Here is a 23,920-nt window from a genome sequence, read left to right as displayed (position 1 = left end):
ATAAATAATCCTTTTTTAAAAAAAAGTCTATTACGACTGATATTAAGATTGCTACTACTGCTTGTTTTTGATTTCCATTAGCATGGAATGTCTTTTCCCTCCTGTCACTTTTAGTCTGTGGGTATCTTTTTCGGTGAAAGGAAATTAGAATTTTTCTAATTAACTTTCAAATCTCCCCACAACCTCTCTGTTCAAAGAAATACCATTTTTGAAAAAATCTGAGTAAATGCAAATCAAAAACTGATTCATAAGAATCTATCACCATAATAGCTAATTTTATTCAGTCTCCTAAATATGTCCAGTATCCATTTTCATGACTATAAGATGTCAATAACATGGAAACATTTTATAAATAGAACATTTAATTATGTGAATTTCCAATCAACCCATCAAAATCACATAATGATGATTATATTGGCCATTACTGCTGGTTGGCAGGATGTTCTTCCACTAATAGTTCCCATGGCCTCCCATGCATCATTTTTTGCCAGACTTAGTTCATTTTCAGCCTAAAGTATCGCCTCTTCTATTTTGCCAATATGAAGTTAGTCTTCTAATTTTTTAACATCTGATTCTATTTTCACCACACTCAGCTTCTCATTTGTTATCTATTATGTATATTTTATATGACCTGCATTTTTAGGAATCTGTTCAAGAAATTCAAGAATATTTTCATACAATATTCTCAGCCTCTTATGTGGACTATCACAGATAGCCAATCCCACAAGGCCAATGTTCTTCAGTACACCCACGATGACTGCACCAAGCAACCAAGAATCCCTGGATAAGTTCTTTTTTTAATGATTTTATTTATTTATTTGACAGGTAGAGTTACAGACAGTGAGAGCGAGACAGAGAGAAAAGCCTTCCTTCCATTGGTTCACTCCCCAAATGGCTGCAAAGGTCGGAGCTGTGCCGATCCAAAGCCAGGAGCCAGGAGCTTCTTCCTGTTCTCCCATGCAGCTGCAGGAGCCCAGGGACCTGGGCCATCCTCCACTGCTATCCCAGGCCATAGCAGAGAGCTGGATAGGAAGAGGAGCAGCTGGCACTAGAACCAGCGCCCATATGGGATGCCGGTGCCTCAGGCAGAGGATTAACCTAGTGTGCCACAGTGCTGGCCCCTGGATAAGTTCTTAAAAGAGATTTCTTTACTGTTTGTGACAGCCTCATTGAGATACAGATGATGTACGAAAAACTGCATATTTTAAAGTGTGCAATTTGGTATGTTTTGTCATTGGATGTGCACCAGTGAAACCACGGCTATAATCACTGAATAGTATTCCATTATATGGCTATATCACAACTTATATAGCCATTCACTTGTTGGTAGACATTTGGGCTGTTTTTAGCTTTCAGTTATTACAGGTTGAGCATACCTTATCCAAGATGATTGGTACTACAATTCTCTTAGTTTTCATAATTTTTTTCAGATTTTGGTATATCTACATATACATATTGAGACCTCTTGAGTACAGGATACAAGTTTTAATGAGAAATGCATTCATGTTCTGTAATACCTTATTTATATGGCTTAAAGGTATCTTTATAAAATATTTTTAGTGTGCCTATATTTCAACTGCAACTATCATATGAGGTCAGGTGTAAAATTCTCCACTTGGGGTAACTTATTGGCACTCAAAATATTTTTAATTTTGGATCACTTAAAATTTTAGATTTCTGGATTAAGAACACTCAAGCTGTATCACTAAAACTGTTGTGAACATTCAAACACAAGTCATAGTGTAGACATATATTTTCATGTCTCTTGCATAAAAATCCCTAAATAGAATGACTAGATGATATAGTGTCTATATGATTAGAATTTTAAATAAATGGTTTAAAATAGTTTTTTTATATTTACAACAGTAGTTTATGACAGTTCCAGTTGTTCCACATCTTCACAAGACTCAGTATAATGTTTCTTTTAATATGTATATATTACTATCTTATGTTTTAAATTTGCATTTCCCAGATAACTAATTGTTTAGTGTCTTTTCATGTGCTTATTTTCATCTATAAATATTCTTTAGTGAAGCATCTCTTCTAATTTTTGCCTATTATTATTTTTGTTTCATGTAGAGTTGAGATTTCTTTATGTACTCTGAATACAATTCCTATATAAGATAACTAATATGCTAAATACCATAACAGTCACTCATTTGCTTTATTCTCTGAATACTGTCTTTTGAGGAGTAGAAGTTCTTAATTTTGATGTAGTGAGTTATGGCTTAACTACCACAGAAAAGTCCATTAGACAGATTGAGAATTTTAACTGTCTCAATAATCGGTTGCTGTTTGACTTACCAAAATGAAAGGGAATCAATGCTGAAATCTGAAGTTAAGGGCCAATAGTTTGAATTTGCATCATTAGTTATTTGTGCTTACTTCATAGACCCACCTTTTAAACTGGAAAACTAGAGCAGGGACATCCCTAAGGAGTTAGTTATACTGTGTAAATCCTCTGGCCTAAACACCACCTTAGGTCCAGATATACAGTTCTAATTCAACAACCTGTTTCAAAAAACTCTGCCCACCAAAGAGTTACTAATTTTCAGCTCCATGTCTGTGCAGGTTTAATGGTGATAATCCAATAGTATTGCTACCTTTGTAGTTCTGCAGACTTAATGTGGGCTATAGAGAATCCATTCCCTAGGCACTTGGCTAATTGCACACTGTCATCAAGGTTAGAATGCCTCTTTGTTCTTATAAAATAAGTTGAAATAAGCCATTAACTTTCTATTAGACCAGCATTAGTGGATTCAGCATGTTGATCCCTTTCTGATAGAAAATTTATATGCAATAAATAATTTAGCATTGAAATTTACATTATGCAGTAATTTCCTGGTGTGGTTAACAGGGATTATTATCTGGAACAATTTACAAGCAAAGGCAAATTTTTATACAATATCTGTATAAAAAAAAAAAGGTAAGAATGAGAAAATCACCATTAAACCAATAGTCCATAAAATGACCATAAACAATATCAATTCAAAGGACAAAAATTCATCAACTCTCTTATTTAAATGTCGACATAAAAATTGCAAGTTACATTTGCAATATTAATATGATTTTGGAACTAAAGCAAATTCAGAAAGAAAGAAAATTCTCAAAAGTACTTTTAATACATACTTATCTTAAAATGTATGCCCTTTTAGCAAAGTTTAAGTCCTTTCTTATAAACAGGAGCATCAGTCTAGACAAACTAGGACTGTAAACCAGAAAAATAGGCAATCATCTATGTCAGAGCACTAACCAACACATAGATATTATTAGAAAAATAGAACATAGCTATCTTTCTAGATCTAGAATTGTTATTGCTATATACTTTCTTTTCATCTTAACCTATTTTCTTTCCTAATAGAAATCCTGCTAAAAGTATCAACTACAATGGCAGATAATATATAGTAATAAAGGTAGATTCCCAGAAATGCCTTCTGATCTATGGTTGCTACTTGAATAAGAAAATTAGAGCAGGTATTACATTATTCTATCATTAAGCAATTAAGTAAATATTATGAATAAGAGCATCTAAAGAATGCTAAAAGTTGGCACAGTATAATTTTTCTCCATTTTGGGTCAGGCATCATCCATTTAATTCTCAACACTTTTAAAATAACATCAGTGTTGGGCCGGCGCCGTGGCTCAATAGGCTAATCCTCCACCTTGCGGCACCGGCACACCGGGTTCTAGTCCCGGTCAGGGCGCCGGATTCTGTCCCGGTTGCCCCTCTTCCAGGCCAGCTCTCTGCTATGGCCAGGGAGTGCAGTGGAGGATGGCCCAGGTGCTTGGGCCCTGCACCCCATGGGAGACCAGGAAAAGCACCTGGCTCCTGGCTCCTGCCATCGGATCAGCGCGGTGCGCCGGCTGCAGCGGCGGCCATTGGAGGGTGAACCAACGGCAAAAGGAAGACCTTTCTCTCTCTGTCTCTCTATCTCACTGTCCACTCTGCCTGTCAAAAAAAAAAAAAAAAATAACATCAGTGTAATTTTCCTCTCAGCTTTCAAACACAGTATAAACAACAGTTTCTCCTGGGCATACAGAGTGTGGGGGGAAATCTCTTTTTTTCACTCCCACTGGAGTCTAGAATACATTTGCTCAGATCACACAGAAAATATATTTCGGAGTCTCAGAAGTCACCCACAAAATAACATCCAGAAAAGCAATATATCAATATGTCAAATCAGAGGTTGTTGGTAGGCAACTGTAGGATAGGAATACCAGAACAGAATCCAAGAAACCTGATTTAAATCCTTTGTGAGTTAGCCACCCAGCACACAGTAGAACCTCCTTGGAAGGTACCATCTGAGCTTAGTGGCAATGATTTAACTGTCTTCTTCCTCATCCAAAGATGTAGGAGGAAAGTATATTGGGAGGGGGTGCCTCTTTGGTGGATGTTCACCAATGAAAGCAAAAGCATCACAGGATCCCTTGTTATTCACATTCATTTCCCTACAGTCCTTCATATGCCCAAAGCAGTTGAGTCCTCTGGGTGCTATCAGGAAGAACTCTTTGGGTCTGAAGCATGAGGCTAAGCCCGGGGCTTGGACTGGAAGACAGCAAGGAAGTGGCTCTGGTTCTAACATCAAGAAGAAACTTAATGGTGGGAAATATATGGCAGTGTCTCTGCTCTCATTGAATAATTGCTAGATGTACCTTTCAGTAGAAACATTTTTGAAGTTTCTGTCATAAGCTGGCCCATGGAGCTACTGAGATAATGTTAGGAGAAAGTTTTGAAATGTGTGAATAGTAATAACAATCAAAATTTTTTGTGGGATTTACAGTTTACAATGCACCTTAATCTTCCTCTTTGGCAAAATAGTAATAATAATGTTGCAAAGCAACAGAGTTGTAATGAGAATTAAATGAATTAAAGTTTTTAAAGACTCTGAAACACTGTCTAGGACACACAATATATACATATATTATGCATATTGAAAGTGCTGATGCCATTATTAGTTCCTTTTATATTCCCATACAATAGTATAACCTCAGGCTGCAGATAAGAGAATTGAAATATCTAACTAGATATTTTATTCTGTTGGATATACCATATTATTAATAGCAATCATTACTAGTACTACTACTAATACAGCTAACATTCATTTAATGTTAGTGCTACAAGCAGTGCACTTAACTTTTCAAACATAGTAGTTCATTTAATCTTTATTGCTGTCAGGTGATGTAGATAGTCTCCTTTTCCTTTCAGTAATGAAATGACTGAAGGCCACTGAAGCTAAATAGATTTACCAAAATCACAAACTTTAAAAGATGTTGATCAGCAGTTTGAATGAAAATCATGCTGTTTTAAAGGGTTAAATTCTTGATTATTCTCACTACTTTTTCCTATTCTATTAAAAATCAGTGTAGTTCTTGTCAGTTTTTCAATCCAATAGCTAATAATTCAAGGACCGAAGGGATGGACCCTACTGGCCTCATATTCTTTCTCTTGTCTGGTGCCTGATCAAACAAGGAAGAAAAGGCAGATACTATGATGTCATGCTTTCTAAAAGCCACTTGTCAATACTAAAATGTCAGCCCTATTTTCTGATATGCAGTTCTTGACTTCTCTGAGGGCAACATGGGAGGTGTTATCCTGTGTACTGCAGATTATTAAGCCACTTCCCTAACCTCTACCCACCAGTTGAAGCAAAGTGCCCCCCTCCCATTCTCCAGCCCCAGTACTGACAACCAAAAGTGACTCCAGATACTGTCTTTGGGGACAAAATTGCCTGTGTTGAGAATCACTGATCTGAAATTCCTGGTTAAAATATTCTTATCTCTTAGGAGATGATAAGCTTTACCCAGTAATATGGATTTAAACCCAAACACAAGGAAGGAGTAGGTTCAGGTTAATTTGGGGAAGATAAAAAATGCCAGCTGGGACAGGACTGGCTGGAGGCCACACAGATAAACTTCAGCTTCAATCAGTTCAACAAACATTCACTAAGAGCCAAGCAGGCTCAGGGCTACACAGTGGGGCTGTGAGAAGGAACGGCACAACCCTGACCTTCAGGACTCATCACCAGGCATCACTTCTTCAAAGTTCTGCCTGAGGCTAGCCCTGCCACAGATAGACCTCTCCCAGATGGTTAGTTCCTATGATTTTAATTTGCTGACTCCGTTTGCTCTCCCTTTCTGAAACTACCAAGAAGATGGGAATTGGATTTAAAATTTTAGCAAAAAAGATATAAAATAAAAATCCATGTTCCCTGAGGTCACAATGTCGGTTATCTCTAACTTCAAACGCACAGAAGTCCACTTGTTTAAAAACAAAAAGTTCCTCTGAGACCAAAACCTTGGCACTCTAAAAGTATTTTATCTCCAAAGATTTCTTCAGCTCTTTCAGGAGTTCTTTGGGTTTCTGTTGTTGTTATTTCTTTATATATTTCTATATATGTATATAGTTTTAATGAGGTGATTTTCACTTCTTTATAGTAAAATTATATGAATTCAAATCATAGATCCACCATATCCTATTTTGGTATCTTTCAGATTATTCAAACTCTATGATACAGTTTCATCTTAAAATATCAGAAAAATAATAATGCCAACATGGCTACCTATATGGGATGAATGAATCACCTTATAGCTGTATTTATTTAGAATAACTCATAGAACACAATAAGTACTCAGTAAACATTAGTGAATATCATTAGTGCTGTTTTTAATCATGAACATTCAGGCATTCATCACGAGCCTGTCCTGTACTAAATATTCTACCTCTGTAATGGTTTAAAGCTTCACAGAAATCCTTTTAGGTAAAAAAAAAAAATCCTATGGTGTACTACTGCCTTCATGTTAGTACACATGAAATAGAAGGCTTTACGCAGATAACTTGCTCATCATCTTAGTCAATACCATTAGTTAGTAAACTTTCTTTTTTAAAAAAATATTTATTTATTTATTTGAAAGTCAGAGCTACACAGAGAGAGAGGTCTTTCATCCACTGGTTCACTCCCCAGTTGGCCGCAACAGCTGGAGCTGCACCAATCCAAAGCCAAGAGCCAGGAGCCTCTTCCAGGTCTCCCACATTGGTGCAGAGGCCCAAGGACTTGGGCCATCTTCTACGGCTTTCCCAGGCCATAGCAGAAAGCTGGATGGGAAGTGGAGCAGCCAGGTCTTGAACCAGAGCCCATATGGGATGCCAGTGCTTCAGGCCAGAGCGTTAACCTGTTGCGCCACAACGACAGCCCCTAGTTAGTAAACTTTCATAAAGTGTTGGTAAATGATGAATCTTCATGTCCCAGTAAATAGCTCAGAATAAGTAAATTTGAATTGAAAATAGAGAAATAGAGGACAATTAGATACTGATCACATAGAAGAGGGCATTAAACATAGATAAGACCAAGGTCATTGGAGAAAAGCAACACTGGGAGTCAGACAAGCTTCTCTCATAAATATTTTGTATGCTTCATTTTTTTAAGTCTTTGATGCCTGACAAATATGCTTTAGTTCTCTGGGAATTTCAGTTATGGGATAAAATATAAGGTAAAGAATATTCGGCCGGCGCCGTGGCTCAATAGGCTAATCCTCCACCTTGCGGCGCCGGCACACCGGGTTCTAGTCCCGGTCGGGGCGCCGGATTCTGTCCCGGTTGCCCCTCTTCCAGGCCAGCTCTCTGCTATGGCCAGGGAGTGCAGTGGAGGATGGCCCAGGTGCTTGGGCCCTGCACCCCATGGGAGACCAGGAAAAGCACCTGGCTCCTGGCTCCTGCCAGGATCAGCGCGGTGCGCCGGCTGCAGCGGCGGCCATTGGAGGGTGAACCAACGGCAAAAGGAAGACCTTTCTCTCTCTGTCTCTCTCTCTGTCCACTCTGCCTGTCAAAAAAAAAAAAAAAAAATATTCGGCAAAAAATTATGAAATCCAATTTTTCATCTCTGTATTCATCCATTCAGTGTGTGTATATAATCATCACTACTATGGGTCAAATTAATGAAGATGCTGGCATACTGGAATAGAGTGAGCCCCTAATCCATTGTTATTAGTGACCTTATGGAAAGGAGAAACCTTGGAGACAAGCTCAGAGAAAATTACATGAAGAAATACACAGACATGGGAGAAAAAGGCCATCTATAAGTCAAAGGGAGAGTTCTGGAACAGATCATTCTCACAAATCTCAGAAGGAACCAAGGTTGATCCCATCCTTGCCAACACATTCACCTTAGACTTCTAGCCTCCAGGACTGTGAGATAGTTTTCTGTTTCCTAGAGGCCTCCTCTATTCTTCAAGCCATCAACATCCTAAGTACTTCTCATATTGCCACTTTTCTGCCTGTATCTTCATATTACCTCTTCCACTTTTAATGACCCATGTGACTACATTGAGACCATACAGATATTACAAGATAATCTTCCTTTTTTAAGATCAGTTGATAAGCAAGTCTCTTTCATCTGAAATATTATCCTGCAACCTTAATTCTTCTTTGTTTGCCATGAAATCTAACACAGTTTCCCAGACCAGGATGTAGATCTCTTTGGAGGATCTTTAAAGAATATTAAGAATGGTTTGAGTTAATAAAAAAGGTACAGGGTACTTCAAAATGTTTGTGTAAACAGGAATTAAAATATATTTAATTGGGAGCCAGTGTCATGGCATAGTAGGCTAGGCTTCCACCTGTGTCACCAGCATACCACATGGGAAGTGGTTCCTGTCCTGGATGCTCCAGCTCTCTGCTAATGTGTCTGGGAAAACAGCAAAAGACAACTCAAGTCTTTGGGCCCCTTCACCCACATGAGAGACCTGGAAGAAGCTCCTGGCTCCTAGCTTCAGATCACCCCAGTTTCACCACTGTGTCCATTTGTGGAGTAAACCACTGTATGGAAGAACTTTCTCTTCTCTCTCTGTAATTCTACCTCTCAAATAAATAAAAATCTTTAAAATGAAAATCATGCATATTTTTTCACAATATACGCTTTCCATGAACTTTTTGGCATGACATATAACCCTCTAAAAATTTTCTTTGGGTGGCTGGTGTTGTGGCATAGCAGCTAAAGCCACTGCCTGCAATGCACACATCCCATATGGGTGCTATTTCTTGTCCTGGCAACCCCATTTCCTATCTAGCTCCCTGCTAATGTGCCTGGGAAAACAGCAGAAGATGGCCACAACCTTGGGCCCCTGTGCCCATGTGGGAGACCCAGAAAAAACTCCTGGCTCCTGGCTTCAGCCTGTCCCTGTCCCAGCCATTGTAGCCTTCTAGGGAATAAACCAGCAGATGGAAGATCTCTTTCTCTGCTTTCAAATAAATAACTAAATAAAGCCTCTTTGAAAAAATGTTTGACAGATAGATGAAATAAGATTTACATGACAAAATGCTACATTATGTGAACTCTACTCTTGGATTTCCTCTAGATAGATAAGCTGATAGCAAGGAAAGATAAGAAAAGTGTTATTTATGCCAGTTGTGAAAGTGCCTGGCTTAAACAGCAAGCCTGTCACTGCTTAGAACGTCACCAACTTGGCACCTGTGACACACATCTTTCCTCAGAGAACCTCAGTCATGGTCCTATGCTTAGATTCCACTCTAGTTCCCTTCTCCCTCATGGTCCAAGAATTTCAGGTCTGTCAGTTCCCTCTGCCCTTGCCATATCAAGGTTGCCAGATAACTTGATGACCAAAATACACTCTCCTTAATGACAAAATCATGTTTTCCTTTATTTTACTGATCTACCGCTCATGCTTTCCACAACAAAATATAAAACTTAAAATAGTATGTTCCCAACATGTATCACTACTTACAGAAACATCTAGAAAGTACAATTGTCAAGATCTTAATTTACCTGTCAGTAACTATTATAAAATAATTTTCCCTCTGATAAGAATCATCCATACTTCTTACCTATTGCATATCTTCCTAAAACTTAGCAACCAACGAAAACTGTATATCTGCAAATTCTTTATTACTGACCAACATCTAAACAAAAGACATTTACATCACACCGCTTTCAGTGGAACTCCATTTTCACAGTGTACTTGGATGTGTGTGGTATGTACATGTGTACACACAGGCATGAAAGTGTTCTAAGGAGTACATAAAGAGGGGCCGGTACTCTGGCATAGTAGGCTGAGCTTCTGCCTGAAGGGCCAGCATCCCATATGGGTGCTGGTTGATGTCCTGGCTGCTTTTCTTCTGATCCAGCTCTCTGCTATGGACGGGAGAACAATAGGTGATGGCCCAAATCCTTGGACTCCTGTTCCCATGTGGGAGACCCTGAAGAAGCTCCTGGCTTCTGGTCTGCAACTGGCCCAGCTCTGGCTGTTGCAGCCATTTGGAGAGTGAACCAGTGGATGGAAGACCTTTCTTTCTGCCTTTCTCTGTGTCTGTAACTCTGCCTCTCAAATAAATAAATAAATAAATAAAACTTTATAAAGAAAAAAAAGAATACAAGAAGATAGACTCCAAGTATGATCAATAGCTACCTCTGAATGAGGAATATCAATGATAATCAATTGTTTATACGTTTCCTTTTTTCAAACTATGTATATGAAAGGTAGAAATGTTATTTTATTTTCATTTTAAAGTGAAATGTGTCTTAAGAAGATGAGGAGTTATTGTTGCTCTACCCACCCTCTGTACATGACTAGTAACATTTCATGGCACAGCTAACAGGCCCACACTCTGTTATCCCTGTTTTGTCAGTTACAGTGGACTCGGTTCTTGAAAGTAAGAGAAACACATATACTGAATAAGTAATTCTATGTTGAAACCTAAAAATATTACCAACAACAGATCAACAGGATTCTAGCAGCACCAAAACTTAATAAAGGGAAAAGAATCCATTTTTGCCTCATTCACTCTTCTAAGACTATTTATACCTCATTGAGTTCTCTCTCCTCATTGACTAATGTTTGCCTGTTCATTTACTTTGAAGTTGTAGAGCTAGAGAAAATGCATCAGTTCTTTTATTTTCTGTAGCTATTTTTCTCCCTTCAATTTGTTAACTTTAACCCTTTATGTTAACTAACCATAACTGTCACCTAATACCAGAAGCATATATTTTTACATGAAGTTTTCCAATGATTAATGGGTTTTTATTAATGAGCCTACAAAAATAATTTTGAAAACTAAACACATGAGCATCTGTGTTTCTTCATCATTCCCAGAAATCCCCTAGTTTCTCACTCAAAACCATTTAAATATATATATATATATATATATATATATATATATTGTTTAGAAGGCAGTGTGACAGAGACAGAAGGAAAAGACTGAGAAAAAGAGACCTTCCATCTCATAGTTCATTCGCCAAATGGTCACACAGCCAAGTCTGGGCCAGGATAAAACCAGGAACCCAACAATCCATCTGGGTCCCCCACTTATGTGGCAGGGACTCAAGGATTTGAGCCATCTTCCACTGCTTTTTCAGGCACATCAGCAGGAAACGATGAGAAACAGAGCAGCCAGTGTTCAAAATAGTGCTGGCTTAACTCATCATGCCACAGTGCTCATCCAAGATTTTCCTTTGTAAAGATGTTATGCAAAGACATTGCAAAGCAAATATATTTCAACAAGAAAATAATCAAAATTATGCTAGGCTACAAAAGACTGATATTTATTGCTGCTGAAAAATGGTTACAAGATTCTTCACAGCAAACTGGCCTGCACTTTTCCCTAGCTTTTTTAAATTATAGTTGATAAGTTATATATACTTATATATACGATGTAATGTTTTGAAATAACTATCAATTGTGAAATTATTAAAGCAAATTAATATATCCATCGCTAACATAATCTTTTTGGTTGTGAGTTAAAGATATGCAAGCTGTTAACAATTAGCAAGCATTCAATATAGCATCATTAACTATAGTTACCATGCTATTCAATACATATCCAGAATTTATTCATCTTATCCAACTGAAACTTTGTAACCTTTACCCAACATTTTCTCATTCCACAAAAATTCCATGACACAGTCCTAAAACTTCTGGTAACCAAAATGCTATTCCCTGGTTCTATGAATTGAACTGTTTTAGATTCAACATCTAAGAAATCAATGCATCATTTGTCTTTCTACATCTATGTTATTTCATATTAACAAAATGTCTGTAAGTTAACCCATGTTGTCACAAATGACAGAATTTTCTTCTTAAGGCTGAATAGTATTTCATTGTATACAAATACAATATATTTTCTTTTAAATTAACACAAGGAGGTATACTTAGATTGACTTCTAATTAGCTATTGAGCTTAATGTTACAATGAACAAAGGGGTAAAGATATCTTTTGGACATACTGGATTTCCTTTCCTTTGGACATATACCTATAAATGAGATTATTGGATCATGCGTTAATTCTATTTTTAATTTTTTAGAACCCACTGTATGTTTTCTATAATGTCTTACTGAGCTATATTCCCACTTATAGTATACAAGGTTTTTCATTTTTTGACATGCTCACCAAGGCTTCTTTGGACTTTAAAGAAATAATTAAGAAATAAATTGAGAAAATAATTGATAAAAGTACAACCTTGTTTGATGGTCACTTTTGTTATTGAGCTGTATGGGTTCCTAAGATATTTGAAATATTTACCCTTTTTTCTTCTTTAAGATTTTTTGAATATTTATTTTATTTTATTATTTTGAAAGGCAGAGTTACAGAGTGAAGGAAAGACAGACAGACAGAGATCTTATATCTACTGGTTCACTCTCCCAATGGGATCAGTAATTGGGACTGGGCTAGACCAAAGCCAGGAGCCAGGAATTAATCCTGGATTCCCACGTGGGTTCAGTGGTCTATGTATTTGGGCAATCCCCTATTTCTTCTCAGACACATTAACAGGGAGCTATTCTTAGCAGGGAGGAAGGGTGGGAGCATGCAAGAGGGAGGGTAGGGTGGAAAGTATCACTGTGTTCCTAAATCTGTATATATGAAATTTGCTTACCTTAAATAAAATAAAATACAAATAAAACCACTATAACAAATGAAAAAAATGTTGTTGGTTTCTTCATGGTATCCCGTAAGTTCTATAGGCTATCCTCACTTATTTTTTTTTCTATACTGCACTGGAAATTTTCAAGTTACCTGCATTTCAGCTCACTGACTTTCTTCTGCTTGATTTACTTGCTGTTATAGCTCTGTTTGGAATGCTTCCATTTCATCATTGTGTTCTTTAGCTCCACAATTACTTTTATTGTTTCCCTTCATTGAACTTTTAATTTTGTGTGTGTGTGTGTGTGTTCTCTTGTAGTTGCCTAGGCATCTTTAAGATGATTATTTTGAATTCTTTGTCAACTAGTTGATATATTCCCATTTTTATGACTGGTTATTGATATTTTATTTTGTTTCTTAGGTATTATCATGTTTCCCTGATTATTTGTGATCCTTGTAGTCAAATGTTAGCATCTGCACAATTAAATAGGTATCTATTCCAATCTTTACAGACTGTCTTAGCCTCATTCTGGGTCTATTGAGTGCACCTTGTATACGGGTTCTCAGGGACTAGCTTGGAGACCAGGTATGCAGAATTAGACCTGAAGCCTGCTTCTACTTAGAGTTTCAGCCTGAGGGGTGGCCTTTATTCATACATACACAGAGGGTGACCTGGGCTCTAGTTTCCATTGGGAGATCTATCTATTGGGTCTGCAGAGTCTACAGGTGTGGGCTTGGAGCCTGTATCAATGTGGGCCAACCTGGTTTTGGGTGGCCCTTGAGCCTGGTTTTATGACCAATCATTTTCACACTAAATTCTATCCTACAACTTACATAAATATTTTCCTCCATCTCCTTCCTTCCTTTCTGGCCTTTTTTCAAATATTTCTTGGCAGGTTCTTCTTTATTCATCCACCAGTGACTTACCATGAGTGTTCTAGATAACAGAGAGTGTATATATGGATTAACTGCTACTATTTTATTCAGGTGGGTGCAAATCAAGTCACACAGTGATTTTTAAAAAGAAAAACTGATCTTCTGTATATAAAGAGAATCAAAAATGAATCCTCATGTGAATGGAAGGGGAGAGGGAGTGGGAAAGGGGAGGGATGCGGGTGGGAGAGACGATATGGGGGGGAAGCCATTGTAATCCATAAGCCGTACTTTGGAAATTTATATTCATTAAATAAAAGTTAAAAAAATATCAAATATGGCCACAGGCCGTATCCCCACAAAAAAAAAGCAAAACTTTATGAGTAGAAAGACAAAGAGCAGTTTTCCCAACACAGGTATTGACTTGCCAAAAGGGCCTCTTCTGGAAGCTGAGTCTTCTCAGGGTAGTACAAGCAGCACAGGAAGAGGATTTGTCACTTGGCTCCTCCAACTTCCCAGTCATCAATGATCACAGTAGAACACTACAGTTTATTACTTCTGCACAAAACTGTTCAGGAGTTCTCATCTGGCTAATCTGTGGTCCAGTTAAAGACATTCTTGACATGTAAATTCCATTCTAGCCAAAATGTTAAAGGGTGAAGACATTGTGCTGAATCTGAGATCTAGACTGAGGGTCAGCAAATCTGGACCACTGTCTGTCTGTGTGTAGCTTTCAAACCATGAATGATTTCTACATTTTAATGTGTGTGTTCATACACACACATACACATGTATATGTACATATATATGTATGCATATATACAATTTATTTATTCATTCAAAAGACAGGGTTACAGAAGAGAGGGAGATGAGACAAATAGATCTTCCATCCACCCTCAAATGGTGCAATGGCCAGGGCTAGGCCAGGCTGACAGGAGCCAGGTACTTCTTCTGGGTCTCCCACATGGGTGCAGTGTCTCAAGGACTTGGGCCATCTTCCACTGCTTTACCAGGAGCATCATGATGAATGCAGGGAGATGAATCAGAAGTGGAGCAGCCAGGACTCAACTGGCACTCATATGGGATGCAGGCACAGTACAATGCTGCTCTCTTTATGTATTTTTTTAAAGTAACAGACCCAAGTAGCCTGAAAACCCTGAAGCAATTCCTATTTGTACCTTCATGGGGAAAGTGTACCAACTTCTGGTCTTCGTTGCTTCCATCTGTGCTGTTAGGACAGTTAGGGACCAGTCTCCCAAAAGGCTAATGCAGCAAGTCCTCCAGGGACTTGTACTTGGGAGCCTACAGCATCCTTTCCTGCATGTGTTGTTCCCTTGAACTTGTCCCAATATTTTGCATTCCATTTCTTTCCCCAATTTCCACCCATCTGTTTGGAATGTACACTTTCCAAATCCACTTCATCTGCCTCAAAAACTCCTATTTACAATTTACGATCACATATCACCTTCAGGACCAAAGTCCAACATCCCACACCACATGCAAAACAGTAGTAAAGTTCTTAATTTCCATCTGTAACTGTTTCTCCTACTCAGATATAAAATTTCAAATACTAATCTTGGCACTGACAGGCTGACTCATTATTATTTAAATAGGCGGCATCATGTTATAATCACAACAACCCAGGAGATGAATATTTCTATTACGTTCAGTTTATATGTGAAAGGAAAAAAAAAATAAAAGTAGAAGCGTGCAGAAGTTGAGAAACTTACCGAAGGTCACAGGAATTTAACCATAGCCATCCTTGCCCCAAGCCCACCCTCAGCTTCTATGCTATTCTCCCATTCACTAGCAGTTTAATAATAGAATACCAAGTATATTGTGAGTAAAGTTGAACTGGAAAGCAGTTTGATACTGCAGCCTGAAATGGGTTTTCTACTCGTTTCTAAATTAATCTAAACCAGACACAGAGAGAGGAGCCAGCAGTGAAATCTGCTCCAAAGAGCTTACAGGATTCATCTTCAGACTGGGAAGAAGTGAAGGGTACTACAACCTGCAGGAAGGCAATTCAGGATACAGCAAGAATGGATAACCGGAAGTTCCTATTTTATGACCACTATAAACCACACAATGATGAAGAGTAGTCTGATTGAGCTTGATTAACAAATAAAAATTAAAATAATATTACAATAACATTATCTCACTTTTATAAAGGATCTGAGTCCATGAGGGAAAGTTTCTTATAATATCCTGAGCTTCCTGCTTGATTACTCCAGTCACTTACAATTCACTATCTATCATGGCATTCTAGTCCAATCACATGGCACAATTGTTCAAAAGTTCTTTATGCTGTGCTGGAACCTGTCCTGCATTTACTCTCACTTATTTGCCCTGATTTTGTTCTATGGAGACAAAGATAGCTAATCAAATCTTCCACATGAGAGTTCAAGATACAGTCAGTCCTAAACTTAATCTGACCTCCACTAAATGTCTCCAGTTTCTGCATCATAGGTCAAGGTTTCCTGCCTTCTCACTGCCCAGGCATTTTCCTAAAGGCTTGAGTTCATCTGCCAGTGTCACTTCTACTGTGGTATCCAAAAGATGTACATAATAACTCTGAGAACACTAAAGCTATTACTTCTGAAGAAAATAGTACATTTCTGTTAATCCTACTCATAATTTTATTTTGGGGTATACTATTGCTTTGTATTAAGATTCTAGTTAATGAAAAACATCTTAGTTTTTCTGTTTGCATTTCTGCTTGTTTTTTAAAAGTACTACCTGCTCTTGATGATTTCTTAAATCAAATTTAATAATTTTCATTATGGTTATCTTTCACTTCTTTGGTTAAACTTATTCCTAAATATTTTTTTTTTTTAGATTCCTGTGAATGGGATTTCTTTCTTGATTTCTCTGTGAGATCATTAGCATACAAAAGCTACTCTGTGGCATGTACCAATGCCATCTCACTAGTCCCAGTGATCAATTTCTGTTCACAATTGATAATAATGATAGGACTAAGAACCAAAGGGATCACATAAACAAGAATAGTGTCTGCAAATACTAGCTGATAGAATCAAAAAGGGAGAGAACGATCCAACATGGGAAGTGAGATACACAGCAGACCCATAGAATGGCAGATGTCCTAACTGCACTCTGGCCTCATAATCAGCCCTAAAGGCATTTCGATCTGGCTGAAATGCCCATGAGAGTATTTCAGGCATGGAAAGCCAAGACACTCTGGGGGAAAAAAAAAACCTAAATGAAAGATCTCCGTGAGTGAGATCCCAGTGGAAAGAATGGGTCATCAAAGAAGGAGGTACCTTTCTCTGAAGGGAGGAGAGAACTTCCACTTTGACCATGGCCTTGTCTAAATATGATCAGAGTCAGTGAACTCAGGGGACTTCCATAGCCTTGGCAGCTCATGACAAGAGCCTAGGGTGATTACTGATGCCATAAACAAGAGTGTCAATTTGTTAAGTCAACAACAGGAGTCACTGTGCACTTACTCCTCATGTAGGATCTTTGTCCTTAGTGTGCTGTACATTGAGATTTAATGCTATAACTAGTACTCAAACAGTATTTTTCACTTTTTGTTTCTGTGTGGGAGCAAAATGTTGAAATCTTTACTTAATGTATACTAAATTGATCTTCTGTATATAAAGAGAATCGAAAATGAATCATGATGTGAATGGAAGGGGAGAGGGAGTGGATAAGGGGAGGGTTGTGGGTTGGAGGGACGTTATGGGGGGGAAGCCATTGTAATCAATATTCTGTACTTTGGAAATTTATATTCATTAAATAAAAGTTTTAAAAAAGCTACTCTGTTTTGTATGTTCATTTTATAACCTGCAAGTTTACTGAATTGGTTTATCAATACTAACAGCTTTTTGGTGGAGTTTTTAGGTTTTTCCATGTTCAACATCTGCCACCTGCAAACATGAATAATGTGAATTCTTTTCCAATTTTGTTTTTTTTTAATCTTTTATTTAATGAATATAAATTTCCAAAGTACGACTCATGGGTTACAATGGCTTCCCCCCCCATACCGTCCCTCCCACCCACAACCCTCCCCTTTCCCACTCCCTCTCCCCTTCCATTCACATCAAGATTCATTTTCGATTATCTTAATATACAGAAGATCAGCTTAGTATACCTTAAGTAAGGATTTCAACAGTTTGCTCCCACACAGAAACATAAAGTGAAAAATAATAGATGATTTTTTTAAATGATGATGAAATCAGATCAGACCTATTGTCATGTTTAATCCCAGGTTTTCAAAGAAGGAGGTGCCTTTCTCTGAAGGGAGGAGAGAACCTCCACTTTGACTATGACCGTGTCTAAACAAGATAAGAGTCGGAGAACTCAAGGGGCTTCCATAGCCTTGGAAACTCATGACTGGTGCATAGGGAGATTACTGAGGCCATAAACAGGAGTGTCAATTTGTAAAGTCAACAGCAGGAGTCACTGTGCACTTACTCCTCATGTAGGATCTCTGTCCTTAATGTGCTGTACACTGAGGCTTAATGCTATAACGAGTACTCAAACAGTATATTTCACTTTGTGTTTCTATGGGGGTGCAAACGATTGAAATCTTTACTTAATGTACACTAAACTGATCTTCTGTAAAAAAAAAAAAAAGAAAGAAATTATCAATTCCCAACTTGACTCTCACTGGGATTAAACATGACAATAGGTCTTTTCCAATTTTGATGTCTTTTATTTCCTTCTCCTTCCTAATTGCTCTCACTAAAACTTCCAGCACTATGTTGAATTAGAGTGGTGAAAGTGAACATCCTTGTCTTGTTCCTGGTTTTTGCTCATTCAGTATGATATTGGTTCATGATATACAGCTTTTATGATTTTGAGGAATGTTCCTTTTTTTTTTTTTTTTTTTTGACAGGCAAAGTGGACAGTGAGAGAGAGAGACAGAGAGAAAGGTCTTCCTTTGCCGTTGGTTCACCCTCCAATGGCCGCCGTGGCCAGCGCGCTGCAGCCGGCACACCATGCCTATCCGAAGGCAGGAGCCAGGTGCTTCTCCTGGTCTCCCATGGGGTGCAGGGCCCAAGCACTTGGGCCATCCTCCACTGCACTCCCTGGCAATAGCAGAGAGCTGGCCTGGAAGAGGGGCAACCAGGACAGAATTCGGTGCCCCAACCAGGACTAGAACCTGGTGTGCTGGTGCTGCAAGGCGGAGGATTAGGCTACTGAGCCGCGGTGCCAGCCTGAATGTTCCTTCTATGCCAAATTTGTGGAGGGTTTCTATCATGAAGGATGTTGAATCTTATCAAATGTTTTCTCTGCATCTATTGAGATGACCATGTGGTTTTTGTTCTTTAATCTATTTATGTGACTTATGACAGATTTGTAAATGTGGAACCAGCCTTGCATTTCAGGATAAATCCCACTTGAACATGATGTATGATCTTTTTGATGTGATTTGGCTCTGATTTTCTATTGTTTCGTTGACAATCGTTGCATCTATGTTCATCAAGGATATATGTCTGCTGTTTTTCTTTTCATGTCATGCCTTTCTTTGGTTGTGGTATCAAAATAATGCTGGCCTCTTAAAAAGAGTTTGGAAGAATTTTATCCTGTTCAATATTTAGGAATAGTTTGAAGAGTAGTGGAGTTACTTCCCCTTGGAATGTTTTGTCAAATTTTGTAGTAAAACCATCAGGTCCCACACTTTTGCTTAATGGAAAACTTTTGAATACTACTTTAATCTCATTGCGTGTTATGGGTCTGTTTAGATTGTCTATATCTTCTTTATTTAATCTTGACAGATTATGTAAATCCAGGAATTCATCCATTTCTTTGAGCTCTTCCAGTTTATTAGCATATAGTTATTCAAAGTAGCTTCATATGATTCTTTGTATTTCAGTGGTATCAGTGCAATGTCTCCTTTTTCATCCCTAATTTTATTTATTTGCATTTTTTCTTTCTTCTTTTTAAGTCTACCTAGAGGTTTATCTATTCAGCTTATCATCTCAAAAAAAAAACCTGCTTTTGTTTTGTTGATCTCTTATAGTTTTAGTTTCAATTTTATTTATTTCTGCTCTGACATTTATTATTTCCTTCCTCCTCCTAATACAAAAGGGAACACACACTTAAACCCTGTGGGAATGTAAATTAGTGCAGCCACTGTGGAAAACAGTGTGGATATTGCTTTAAAAACTAGAAACAGACTTCCCACATGATGATCCAGCAATCTCACTAGTGGGTATATACCCAAAAGACTTCAACAAAATGCATCAAATAAATACCTACAGCACCATGCTTATAGCAGTACTGCTCACAATAGCCAAAATTTGGAACCAGCTAAGGTGTCTATCATCAGATGAATTGAAAAAGAAAATGTGATATATATATATACACACACACACACACACACACACACACATATATATATATATATATACACACACACACAATGGAATATTATTCAGCTATAAAAAAGAATGAAATTCTGCCATTCACGGCCAAATGAATGTAACTGGAGTACTTCATGTTGAGCAAATAAGCTGGACCCAGAAAGACAAATAATGCATGCTCTTATTTATTTGGGGGTGATAAAATTTAAAAACAAACAAAAGGAAAAAGAAATGTGTGTGTATCAGTATTGTTGCAAATACAGTTTTGCAAAACTTTGTTTTACACTTTGTCAAACCAATGGTTGAGAATGTTACACTACTACACTACTATAGTTTTAATGATCTGTAATTACTTTAAAATTTACTGTTTATGAGTGAAACGGACATTTTTCCATTCAATTATTGTTTATAGCCATTGCATATATTCCCACCAAACTAGGGTTTTTTGCTTCTTACCTGCTAAGGTGCTTATCCTATGATGTATTAAACCTTTTTATATAATATAATTTTTTAAAATTTGTTAACTCAAAAACATAAAAGGGGGAGAAGGAAACAGGGAGCAAGAGAGAAAAAGAATATCATTAATTTCTTAGAATTATATCTACAAATCACCTTGAATCTGTTAAAAACTAATTAAAAATTAAAATCAAAAATAAAAAAAAAATACTACAGTTCAGCTGTGACTTGCCCAATCTCCACATGTCCAGTAATTTGAGGACTTTTTTTGTTGATCACTTACATAAGAGTTACAGATGCATTCCTTAAAATTTTGTTTTTTGTTGGGGCTGGAATTGTGGCACAGCAGGTTAAACTGCCACCTGTGATACCAACATCCTATACAAACACCACTTCAAGTTGAGGCTGCTCTGCACCTGATCCATATCCCACCTTATGCACCTGTGAAACAGTGAACACCATGTACTTGGGCCTCTGTCCCTCAAGTGAAAGGTACTGATGGAGTTCCAGACTCCTACTTTGACCTGGCCCAGTCTGGCTATTGCAGCCATTTGAGTAGTGAACCAGTAGATGGAAGATGTCTTTCTCTCATTGTTTCTCCCTCTCTTTCTGTTAGTTTGCCTTTCAAATTAATAAAAAAAATTTAAATAGTATTTTGCTATCCTAACCCACTATGTCAGCTTATTAACTCTTAAATTTCTGATTCTGTCATATTAGCTTTTACTCTAGCCTCAATTCTTCATTTGTTTATAAACATGTGAAGATATGCCAATAAATAATTTACATTCTACTGAAAACAAATGTCCCTGAAACCTTTCTTTAACCAAGTTTATGCAGCTCTAGAACCCCCAAATTAAGAAATTTACATTTCTTATAGAGATTCCCTATGTACCTTAAAGGCCTCACTTTTCAAACTGGTCCATGCCCAATTGGTGTAAGTTATTGAGCCACTTCAGTGGTTATATCAATGTAATTTGTCAGCAATCTGTAACACATTTTGCCATTGCATCTGGCACCAACAGTTGGCAGCAAGTATACTTCATTTTCACATAGTCTGGTGACAGTTGATAACTGTCATTCACTCAACTCATGAGTGCACCCCCTATCTTAATATGAGGCATGCCAAAAACAGAGGCAATAGAATTGGCCAATGACTCTTAGACATGTCCATCGAAGATTCTAACAAATCATTTATCCTGATTGTTATTCCTGACATTATCAAGAACATTAATGAATCATTCAATAAAATGTTAAGGACTTTTTTGAAGTGAACACTGAAGGTAAGAAGTTTTAGAATATAAGATAAAGAAATATGTATAATTTTTGGCTTCTGGCATGATATATTAGTTTGAAACAGGGAATGAAACAGAATTTCCATCTACTGGTTCACTCCCTAAATGTTTGCAATTACTTTTCCATTACTAAAGCCAGGTGCCAGGAACCCAATCCAGATCTCCCACACGGGTGACAGGGACTGAAATACTTGAGCCATCACCACTGCATGCTAGGGTCCACATTAGCAGGAATCAGGAATGGAGCTGGAAAATAAGCCCAAGTACTCTGATATGGAATACAGGCATTTCAACTGTCATCTTAACCACTAGATCAAAAGCCCTCCCCTATAATCCGGGCTTTCATTTAATAAATTAGCTTCCTTTCATAACCTAAATGGGATATACATGGTCAGGATATGGAAATGTTACTGAAAATTTGATCAATCAGCTTTTACTATTTTATTTTACAATCAACTGATATCTTTAAAAATGTTAATATCTACAACAAGAATTGAGGTAGGTACTGTGGCTACTACATGAATAAATAAGATATTCATTGAACTCAAGGAGTTCTACACTATTAACAGATAGATTGGGTTCTATATTATCTAATTTTAAATTCCGTGGAGTCAGTTTCTTACAACATGATTATTGCTTTGTTATCTTTTTTTTTTTTTTTTTTTTTTTTTTTTTTTTTTACAGGCAGAGTGGACAGTGAGAGAGAGAGAGAGACAGAGAGAAAGGTCTTCCTTTGCCGTTGGTTCACCCTCCAATGGCCGCCGCGGCCGGTGTGCTGCGGCCAGCGCACCGTGCTTATCCAATGGCAGCAGCCAGGTGCTTCTCCTGGTCTCCCATGGGGTGCAGGGCCCAAGCACCTGGGCCATCCTCCACTGCACTCCCTGGCCACAGCAGAGAGCTGGCCTGGAAGAGGGGCAACCGGGACAGAATCCGGCGCCCCGACCGGGACTAGAACCCGGTGTGCCGGCGCCGCAAGGCGGAGGATTAGCCTAGTGAGCCGCAGTGCCGGCCTGTTATCTTTTTCTTAAGATAAATTTATCTTCACCTTTCTTTTGCATTTGAGTTCTTATAAAGCCTTTGTTCCACAGAAAATACATTATAGGCTGAGACTTTATGTTGTGTTTCAAGAATTCTAATTGTTATTCAAGGATCTTTTTAACATTCAGGATAATGAAGGAGAGTATTACTCTTTAATCATTGCTTGATGGATTACAATCAGTATGTCTAGACAAAGTGAGTACATGTTTTTGTCCCAGGAAAATTAGCAAGCAATAATTATGCAGCTTGTCCACTATTTTGCAGGAAAGCTTCCAGATATTCAGTAGCTCAAGTCCTTGGAAGATGAAAAATCAATTGATAATCTTCTGGCTTTAAATGCCTCAGGTATCCTATTTGCAAATACACAGTTCCCATTATCAATGAGGTTGCTCCTTTAGATTTCCTTTAGTGTTTAACATTTTCTACTAATAGGAATAATATTTTCTACTAGTAGGAATAAATATTAGTTTTCTGCTAATAGGAATAATATAGAAAATAATATTTCCTAATAGGAATAATAATAAGTACTTGGTAAATAACCTATTTATGCTGAAAACACTGCTCCTGTAGGAAAGTCATTTTCTGTCTAGAAGTTAGCTTTAGTAACATGTTTATGTGAAGACAACCAATGAGGTCATTCAAAAAAATGTAGTAGATGAATTTTTCTCTACACAGAACTTAGAAAGCACCTTTTATAATACCTAAAAGGTAAATCAATTATTTCTTCATTTTTCTTCCCTGTGGTTAAGATGTGTATCTTTATGATTGGACAGTGCAGGTAATTATTATCTGTTTTCCCTAATACTTGAAAGTTCCCCATGATCTCATAACCTATTAGAGGAAACAATTATATAAATAAAAATCATATTCCAATGTAGCCTATACCATAATAAAAATGTCAATGTAACAAATATCTTCAATTGGGAAACCTAGGAAGGACTTCATAGAGGAGATGACATTTGAAATTAGCTTTGAAGAATGGTTACTTGTTAACTAGGTTAAGAACAGGAAGAAGGACATACCTAAAGACAAGGTAAAAGCACACAAAGCCAAGAAGAGAT

The 23,920-nt window shown here is 37.6% G+C and overlaps 1 long non-coding RNA gene and 1 pseudogene across 1 annotated transcript in view; both read right to left on the bottom strand.

Moving 5' to 3' along the window:
- Positions 1 to 23,920, bottom strand: part of LOC138849607 (uncharacterized) — a 337,768-nt gene that overhangs the window by 193,142 nt on the left and 120,706 nt on the right. The gene's annotated exons all lie outside the window — the stretch shown is intronic.
- LOC138849606 (NADH dehydrogenase [ubiquinone] 1 alpha subcomplex subunit 5 pseudogene) lies at positions 410 to 797 on the bottom strand (annotated as a pseudogene).

This window comes from Oryctolagus cuniculus, chromosome 5 (genome assembly GCF_964237555.1).
Source record: "Oryctolagus cuniculus chromosome 5, mOryCun1.1, whole genome shotgun sequence".
Classification (NCBI taxonomy): Eukaryota; Metazoa; Chordata; class Mammalia; order Lagomorpha; family Leporidae; genus Oryctolagus; species Oryctolagus cuniculus.
This window is presented reverse-complemented; position numbering and strand designations above follow the sequence as displayed.